This window comes from Mastomys coucha, unplaced genomic scaffold (genome assembly GCF_008632895.1).
Source record: "Mastomys coucha isolate ucsf_1 unplaced genomic scaffold, UCSF_Mcou_1 pScaffold11, whole genome shotgun sequence".
Lineage (NCBI taxonomy): Eukaryota > Metazoa > Chordata > Mammalia > Rodentia > Muridae > Mastomys > Mastomys coucha.
Window position 1 is genome coordinate 16,377,683 of NW_022196893.1, and position 9,425 is coordinate 16,387,107.

A 9,425-nucleotide genomic window follows, 5' to 3' on the forward strand; every position below is an offset into this window, starting at 1 on the left:
AGGTGCGGGCCACCATACCTGGCCTCTTTTTGAAAGCTTTCATCAGTATTTCAAACAACTCAACACCCCGACTTACAGCGCTGGGAGGTTTCTGCAGCATCTTAGAGCAGACACTGAAATCCATTCATCTGCAGCCCACAGTGACATAGGGTGAGACCGGGGAGGACCACGGCTGTGCAGAGTTACCATGAGGAGCCATGGGAAAGACTCCACACCAGGGACAATTCTTTCAACGAGGTTTGTACAAATATTTGTTACCTGAATAGAGGCCAAAGGCAGGATGTTCAGGGAGATCTGGACGGAGATAGTCACTCCAGCCCCGTGGAGAAATGGCTCATCTAACTTTCACTTCTGTCCCTGGTGAGTTGGACTCCGAGCCTTTTTCACACACTCTAGGCAGGTGCTCAAGCACTGAGCTTCACCCCCACCCCAGAGAGGGTTTTCCTAATTCAAATGTTGTCCTCTTTTTAAAAAACAACTTTTATGTATGGGTGTACCTTTGTGTATGTGTGTGCCCATGCATTCATGTATGTGTGCTTGTGTGCACATGTGTGAATGTGCATGTGTTTCTGTGTGTGCACTGTATGTGCGCTTGTGTGCACATGTGTGCTTGTGCGTGCATGCATCCATCTGTGTATATGTGTGTGCACATGTGCACGTGCAAACATGAGCACATATGCACATGCGTGCAAGGGCAGGTGTGTGCACCTGTCAGCTCATGCAGAGAACAGAAGAGGACATTGGCTGTCCTGCTGTGTCACTTCATCTTGTGCTCCTGAGACAAGATCTCTCACAGAACCTGGAGCTGGCTGGAGGCCAGCAAACCCCAGTGGCCCTCCTATCTCCACCTCTCATGGGGCTGAGGTTTACAGAGATACCTGTGACCCTACGTGGCTTTTTATGTGGGCACTGGGGATTTGAACTCAGGTCCTCATACTTTTTCAGCTCTAACCTGCTGTGTTGCCATCTTCTGAGTCTGTGGAAGGCATCATCAGATCACAGTTAGGGCTGTTGTTAAATGCAACTTTGGAGACCCTTCAAGGTAGATGGACCATATTAAAAGAAGTCACTGTGCAGAAATGCCAGGGATTGGTGGAGGCTCCAACATATGTGCATGAAAACCCAGACCCCACCGGTGATTTTGTTATGTTCAGATAACTCAGGTAGAAAATGTATGCTCTAACTTAATTTATCTAATTCTTTTAGAATAATTGCTTTATTTTGATAGCTATTCTGTTTGATTGAATTTGAGATAGGGTTTGTTCTGTGGCCCAGGCTGGTCTTCCCCTGCCTCAGCCTCCCAACTACTGGGATTACAGGTATGTACTGCCACATCTGACTTTTATAAAGATTTCAGACAATTATCTTATAAGTTCACCAATGTGATAAAACTAAGTTTTGACTGATGGATAAGTATTCAAACAACTAAATAAACTGTCTTTCAGGTCCCCGATCCTTTCTTTTAAAAAAATGTCCTTGTTTGGTTGGCAAATATTTGTTGAGGCAACATGTGGGCCGGCTGCCGCTTCCTGCTCTGCCTCCAGTGGCTCCTCAGTCCTTCATGAGAACCTGGTGTCTTTGCCACTTCCTTCTCTCCTCCAAGCTCCTCCCAGGGCTCCACTCTTCCTCTTCCTCTTCCACTCCCTCAGGTTTCCAACCTCCCCTCCTCCCTCCATCTCTTCCCCAGGCTCTCTAACCCCACGTCCAACACTCAAGTCTTCCCCTGTCTCTTCCATCCTTCAAGATCTCCCATCTCTCAGACCTCCATCCTTCATCCTGGTCCTCCCTGCATCCTCCCTGCACCCAGGACTGGGGCTCTGTAAGTTGTTAACACAGACCCAAATGGGTCTCTGGGGTATCATGATGTCCTGGACGAGGGGACAATGAAATCCACTCCCTAACTACCCTGTGAGCTCATCACCCAAGAGGCTGCTTTCACAGCTCAATGTCACCAAGCCCTAGAGCCCCCTCCTGGTGTTTGGGTACCATTTCTGGCTTACCAGTCCTTTCTTAGAGTGGAGAGCACAGACAGGCTGAGTACAGGCCCTGGGGTATAACTGGAGGGAGGGGTTCACCCCCACTCTGCTGTGTCTAAGAGATCTGTATCAGGCTGCCAGGCCTACCTGCCACAAACTTCTGGAGTGACCTGGAGCCTGGGAATTTCTCCATTGTCTTTTCTTTCTCCCTGCTTTGGCTAGAAGTCCCTGTCCTCAAGATTGCTCCCCTTGACTATACCCCCCACTTCCTTATGGTCTCCTCCAGATATCTCTTCTGGCCTGCAAGGGCTTCTGATTCTCATCCTTCCTCCTGGACACAGGTCCTGGATGTCTATTCCAAGGCGAACAGAGTTCAGCTAGCCAGGGCCCTGGGGTCACTGGAGGGTCAGCAGCTGACTGGGGGCCAAGATCTACAGGGTGAGTGGTGCCAAGGCTGGTGGACCCTCTCTCTACAGTCTGCCCATTGGAGGGCCACACAAAGGAAAGAGTGAGGGGCCCCAGCATCTCCAGGGAGGATTCCAGTTTATTTCCTCTGGAAAGTTATGATGGATTCCCAGGGTCCAGGCAAGGTTCCCAGCTGTAGTTTGGAGCCAGAGGTGCTTGGAGAACAGCTTGCCCAGCTTTCTGCCATGGATAAAGCTGTTGGACCATGAGAGGTAGTGGGGCCTATGGCAGCTCATTTGTCTCATAGAGGTGGTGTCTGGGGCCCCAGAGTACGGCTCCTGGAGCTTCAGGTTGTGGAAGACCAGTGAGCAGAGTTCTAGGGACTCATCCTCCAGGACTCTGCCTTCACCCCAAGGGAAACTGAGGCTCAGCAAGACGTCATTGGTGTGCCGACACAGCAGGTGGGCAAGCTGCTTCACAGCTGAGCCACATCCCTGGTCCCCAGCTGGGTCTCTCTGCAGAGTATCCCTTTCAGGAATTTGTTGAGGCCTAAAGGCAGGAGACCAAAGTGGCAGTGAGGGAGGGGCCCAGTCCTCCAGAGAGAAGTGCAGAGAGGGGGAGGAAGGGCCTGGGCTGGCCAGACCTCCACAGAGAAGGGAGCACAGCTTCTTGTAAAAACTGTACAAAAGCTGCCTTTGAACCGGTTTGGCCAGTTTTAACGTCCTCCAGGGAACCTGAGTTCTTTCCACCTGACAGATAACTATCCTGGGCCTACTGTGCGCCTGCCTCTGGCGTGCGTGCAGCCCTTGTGGGGAGGGGTGAGGGTACACTATTTCAGGGCTCATCTCCACAGCCACTGAAAGCCCTGTGTCCCAGGGTCCTGAGACCTGGCCTGGACCTTAGCTCTGAAACAGAGACAAAGAGCATGACTAGCCCTGTGTCCTTTACTTACCAGGGGCTCATGTCATTCAGTCTCTGCTTCAGCCTCACTGTGCTGGAGAGATGGACAGCTTTCTCCTGGTCAAAGGAATGGACATCCTGGGAGGGGCTTGTAGGAGCCGAGAACCAGCCTGGCTTGTCTGAGTGAGCTCCTTCCACACCCACCATCCCACCGCTTCCCAGCTCAGGAGCCTCCCGTGGCACTCCATTGCCCAGAGTCCAAATTCCCACATCCCAAGTCACTTCCCCCTTTCATTCATCTTTCCAAAGGAATTTATTTTTCTTTTTAAATTATGTGTATGTGCGTGGCTATGCACACGTGAGTTCAAATGTCCACAGAGGCCGGAAGAAGGCATCAGACACCAGGAACTAGAGTAAGAAGCAGTTTGTAAGCCTGTAGGAATATTTTAGATCCAAATCACAACCTTCCTACATGGGCGCTAGGAACTGAACTCAAATCTTCTGTCATGACAACGCATGCTCCTAGCCACTGAGCTGTCTCTCCAGCTCCCAACCTTTCTTCCCTCTGTCGGTTTCCTTTGTTGTCATTATAACAAAATAAAAGACCTGTTACGAGTAACTTAAATGGAGAAAAGCTTATTTGGGCTCATGGTTTCTGAGCATCTTGTTCACGGCTGCTTGGCCCTGTGCCCTTGGACAGAACATCATGGCTGCAGCTGCCTGTGTCCAGTGAGGCTGCTTACCCTATGGTGAACAGGAAGTAAAAAGCAAACCATACCCTGGAAACCTAGTATAACCCCTGAAGGCAGTCCCTGACCCAGTGACCTGTTTACTCTAGCTGGGCTCCTTCTCCCCAAGGTTTCTAGAACCAGTCAAAACCCAGGCCAGTGGTTGGGACCAAAACTTGAACGCCTGATGAGTCTGTAGAGATATTTCCTATCCAAATCACATCCCTCCTCTGGCTCAACGCCCCAGCTCCAGACTGCCCAAGGTCCTTTCTTGAAGAATAGGAGTTCTTGATTCTGGGGTGCTCAGGCCAGCATGGGACACCTGTCTACTCAGGATACAGGATGGCAGGGGATCTGTGTGCTTGCTCCCAGGGAGCCCAGGCCCTGAGCTGGAGCTCTGCATTCACTCCCTCCCCTAGTCATCTGTGATGTTGGCCCTGGTCAACCTCTCCAGATGGTGGATTCTCTGTCTCTCCTTGAGGGATGTAACCCATACCCACCCCAGGGTTGGCAGCAAGATGGCCTTGCAGACAGTATTGACAGCATTAGGCAAAGCACTGGGGACATTCTGTGCAGGGCGGAAAGAAGAGATACAAGTTGTGCTCGGGGGTCAAATCCCCAGTGCCCATCTGCATCCTCTTCCCCACTGCCAGGGAGACCTAGAAATGAGAGCAATGGCCAGGTCTAATGCTCCTCAGCCCCATAGGCTGGCCCTGAGAGAGATCTGGACAGGCCGGTGAGGCTATGGAACACATACGACAGGTTAGGCAGCAGGGTCACAGGGATATTTGCTATTTTGAATGACTTCTGCATGCTCTGAGGTACAGGGGATTCAGCTGTTAGGACCGAGGATGATTGCAGGGTGTCAGTGCCGTGTAGGGGTGACCTCTGTGTGGTCAAGTGGGCACTCACAGGTCTGCTGAGGCTAGATCTCTGCAACCTCTAAAAGTCACATAGCCAGGGAGGGCACATTCACACACACACACACACACACACACACATGCACACACACACACACACACACACACACACACACACACACACACGATGCAAGCATATTTTAGTCAGTTGCTGCATGTGTAACAGGTTTTTCCTGAGATCGAGATCCAGTGGAAAGTTCTTGCCACCTAGTGATGTCGTAGCTATCATAATGTCATAGCTCAGTGTTTGGGGGCAACACCAGACCAACAAGCCCTGTGGTGTCAGTGGGATAAAAAGCTCAGTGTGTGCAACACACACGGTGTGTGTGCTCAGTGGCAGTTGCACACCGGGCTGCTGTCTTACTGTGCTGACATCTTCCCCATCAGGCGTGTGTTTATAGCCTCTCTGGATGGCACCGAAAGTCCATGTGCAGTGTCAGAGTGACCGAGCCCCATCTATGCCAGTGGGGGAATGCCTGCTTCAGGGCTGACAGCCACCAGGCCTGATGGGAAGACTCAAACCACAGCAAGATAATCTCAATTTGGCCCTGCCAAGGAAAGAATTTCCCCTGATCCTGGAAAGAGACTCATTCCAAGAGGAGAAGGTTGGTCCTCTCCACCTGACCATCCTCCTGCCCAGACGCAGAGGACCCCTGGAGCCCTGGAGCCTAGGAAGGGTGTTGGGGAGTTCAAGGATGCAGGGAACTGTAGGTAGAGCCCCTCCAACCGTAGTTTTCAAAAAATGATGTTGGCTATTTCTCATCATTAGAAAAGTGTCTTCTAAGACTTGCTAGAATCCAGTGGTGGTGGTAACAGTGCATGCCTTTAATCCCAACACTGGGGAGATGCTGGGGTTCCAAAACAAAAACAAAAAGACTTGCTAGAAAGACTTGAGCAGAAGACATTAAGAACAGGGGAGGCTGGGGGTATTCTGGGACTCCATACTTTCTTTTCAGACTTTCTGCAAAGCCAAAACTACTCTAAAGACAAGTTGGGGGCTGGAGAGATGGCTCAGGGGTTAAGAGCACTGACTGCTCTTCCAGAGGTCCTGAGTTCAATTCCCAGCCACCACATGGTGGCTCACAACCATCTGTAATGGGATCTGATGCCCTCTTCTGGTGTGTCAGGAGACAGTGACAATGTACTCATATAAAAAAAAAATAATCTTGAGAGAGAGAGAGAGGGAGAGGGAGAGGGGGAGAAGGGGAACGGGAGGGAGAAGGAAAGGAAGAGGGAGAGGGAGAGGGAGAGAGAGGGGGGATGGTTTTAAAAAGTAAAAAACAAAACAAACAAACAAACAAAAAAAACCCTGAGATTCATCCATCCAGGGCAGCACCTGGCGACACTGACAGACACTCCTGAGACCAGGTGCATGGGTCCGCAGGAGGCAGGCAGCAGCAGAGGTCTTATCTTTCTTGTCAGGCGTGTAGCCTCAAGGGGTCAGTGGCCAGGAGGTGTACAGGCTTTGGGTGCCATTCTACTTCTGGGTGGGTGGTAAACAAAGATGATCTGGTTTTGAAATCTCACTGGGCTGTCCATGTCTGCTAGACTTTCTCTGTGGAGTCCATGTCATTAGAAAATTCCAGAAAAAAATAGGTTGGTGGAAGGAAACTGGAGAACTCTGACAGGAGAGGATGGAGGACTGCCTCGTCCATGTGTTTCTCAATGGAGAGCACTTTGTCCTCCACGGCCTAGGTCCAACTGTGGCCTTATTTACAAGCTGGGTCCTGAGTCTGTCTGGGGGAAGGGTCTCTATGCTTACAAAGGTAGCTGAGTTAGGGGTCAGCAGCCCTCCAAGGATGAATCACAGTGTCTTGGAAGGTTGCCTTCTGATTCAGGAAACACCCCCCTCCACACAGTCTCAAGCCCTCCCCAGAAGCCAGGGAGATGTAGTCCCTGCTACACACCAAGGTTAATGGCCTCAGCGGGTGGGGTGGGGGCAGGAGTAGATACCTGAGTCCTCCATGAACACTTCTTCCAGGCAGCTTTGAGCTTCCCAGGGTATGCTCTATCCCTCCCTGGTGGTGACAGGGCTGGGGCTGGGCCAGGCCAGGGCAAAGCCGGTGACATCATGAAAAGAGCTTTGCCAGTTCTTTCCCGACCTCGGAAACCCCAGCATCCCGCTCCAGGAACTGGCCTGCGGCACTGGCTTTGGCTGGCTGCCCCAGGAGTGTGGCAGGGAGGCCCGGAGGCCGCCCCCCCAACCCCCCTGCTGCAGCGTCTGCTCCTGAGGTCTCTTTCCTTCCAGAGCCTTCCAGGGATCCTGGGCCAGTGTGAGAACCAGCAGGGTCAGTTCCTCCACCCCACCCCTGCCCTCTCCTTTACTGCAAGAAAAATAAACAGCTGTCCTGCTTCTGAGACTGGAAACCCCACCACAGTGTGGCCTCTGCTGAGCCCAGCTGTGGGTTGACTCACAGCCTGCCTGGGTGGGGGCAGCACACAGGGCCCAGAGCTGCCCCAGGAGCCCCCTCAGAGACCTTGGGCCAAGCCCATGCCTCTCCAAGCCCCACCATCTTGCCTCTGCCTGGCGGGCAGGAGGAAACGTCTATTCCAGGACACCTGGACTGAGCCACACACACATCTTGGATTCCCTCCAGTCAGCCCCTGACCTCTTTCTCTCTCCAGTGGCATTGTGAGACCAATCCGGAGGCCAGAGCTACACCTGACCTGTCTACGGTGTGGTCAGAAAGGAAAGCTGGAAGAAGAGCGTTGGCGTGGTTCAGGGTCTCCTGAAGGCCACAGCTAGGCCTCAACATGGGACAAGAAAACAAATGACTGTTAACAAGGGTGGGAATGGGGCCAGAGGTCTTACAAGCCCTTGACCATCCACCATCAGGGTCATGCCCTCTATACCACCATTGCGCTGGTCACCAGTCCCTCTCCGTCCTTTCTTCCTGCCTTCCTCCCCCTTCTCACCTATAACCCTCAGTCCCTCCAGCTAGCAAGATGCAATGGCAGCTTGCACCACCCTGTAACCATGGTGGGAGGGGGGAGCAACTCTTGTCCCTCAAGTCAGTGGTCAGCCAACCCATGTGCCTGAGGTGGAAGATAGGAGAGGGGCTTCCACTCTGCCAGAGGTGTTCTGCAGCTGGCGTCAATGGTGGTGTCAGAGTGCCAGTCCAGGACAGCAGACCTCCTTGGGACAACATTGTTATTCCTGCCCTAAGGGGAGATATGGGGAGTGCCAAGGCTCCCCAGCCGATGGAGGAGCTGGAGGCTTAGCAGAGGACCTGGTGGGGCAGGGGCCCAAGCAGAGGATGACCGAAGCCCTGCTGGGTTCCCACGCTGGACAGCAGGGCAGGTGTGGCCTTGGGGTCAGCGAACGGCAGGAGGCTCGGCAAAGCCTGGTGTCTGGCCTGGCGGGCAGGAACATCAACCAATTAACCTGTAATCGCCCAAGGAGAAGCTAAGAGGATTTGTCTTTTGTCCGGCTAATTATTCTGCACCAACACTTTCCCTTTCCTGAGAGCTCAAGCCCTCTGCAGAACTTTAATTAAAAAGAAGCCGCTTTCTCAGGGTGGAGCTGCCGGCCTCCAGCCTTTGCTGATGGCCTGGGCACCTTCTCTGAGATCACGCCCCCCCCCCCAGAAGACTCTTGCCTACCCCACCCCCAATGCTGTCAGGCCCCTCGGGTCCCCTCTAGCCCTCTAGTTCCTCCCAGAGCAGAACTCATCCACCAATGGCTGTGTGATCTGATAGGGAGATGGGATCTTAAGGAATCTCCTGGGACCCCATACCTCCTGACCAAAGAATGACTGCTTTCTGGGCCCCTCAGACCTTCAGGGGACAGGCCGGGCCTTTGGGTTTAGCAAGTGATGTTGATTGAGGTCTGTGTGTTTTCCAGGACCTGAGCGGAGCCCATAGTCCTCACCTCCACCAGTTCAGAGTCCTACTGAACACTCAGAAGATTGCTCCAGAGGGATGACATAGTTTGCCACCCCAGAGCAAGGCTGTGCTGGGTTCCCAAGCCTCAGGATTTCTTGCAAACCCCTCCCCCCCCAAGATAGGCATAAGTACCCATCATCCTTTCCCCTAGAGAAAAGACAAGCCAAGGGTGTACTTCTGCCTTCTCCATGTCTCTAACGGTGTTTCTTTGGGTTGCTAGGATTCTAGGACTACCAGGAGCTGCTGTGGCACCCCTCGGCCCCCAGAGGCCAGTGACCTACATGAAACTGGACTTCCAGGGCTAAAGATGGGCCTTTTGTTCATCCCTGCAGGTTCTCACTGAGATGAGCAGGAGCCTTACTCAGTTCATCTGTCACAGGTTAACTGTCCGGTCCCTGGCATTATGAACATTAATGGAGGCTGTCTGCATGCCTCCTGTGTGTCATAGGGCTTGATCTATGTGGAAGATAATCCCACTTATAGATGAAGAAACTGAGGCTTGGAGTCCTGAAGAGGTGGGGAATTATCAAGTGCTGACCTGAAGGCCACATTCTCTCCACATGCTCCACTCAGTCCCTGAACTCACTAGGCCAGCCAGTTGCAACTCTGGG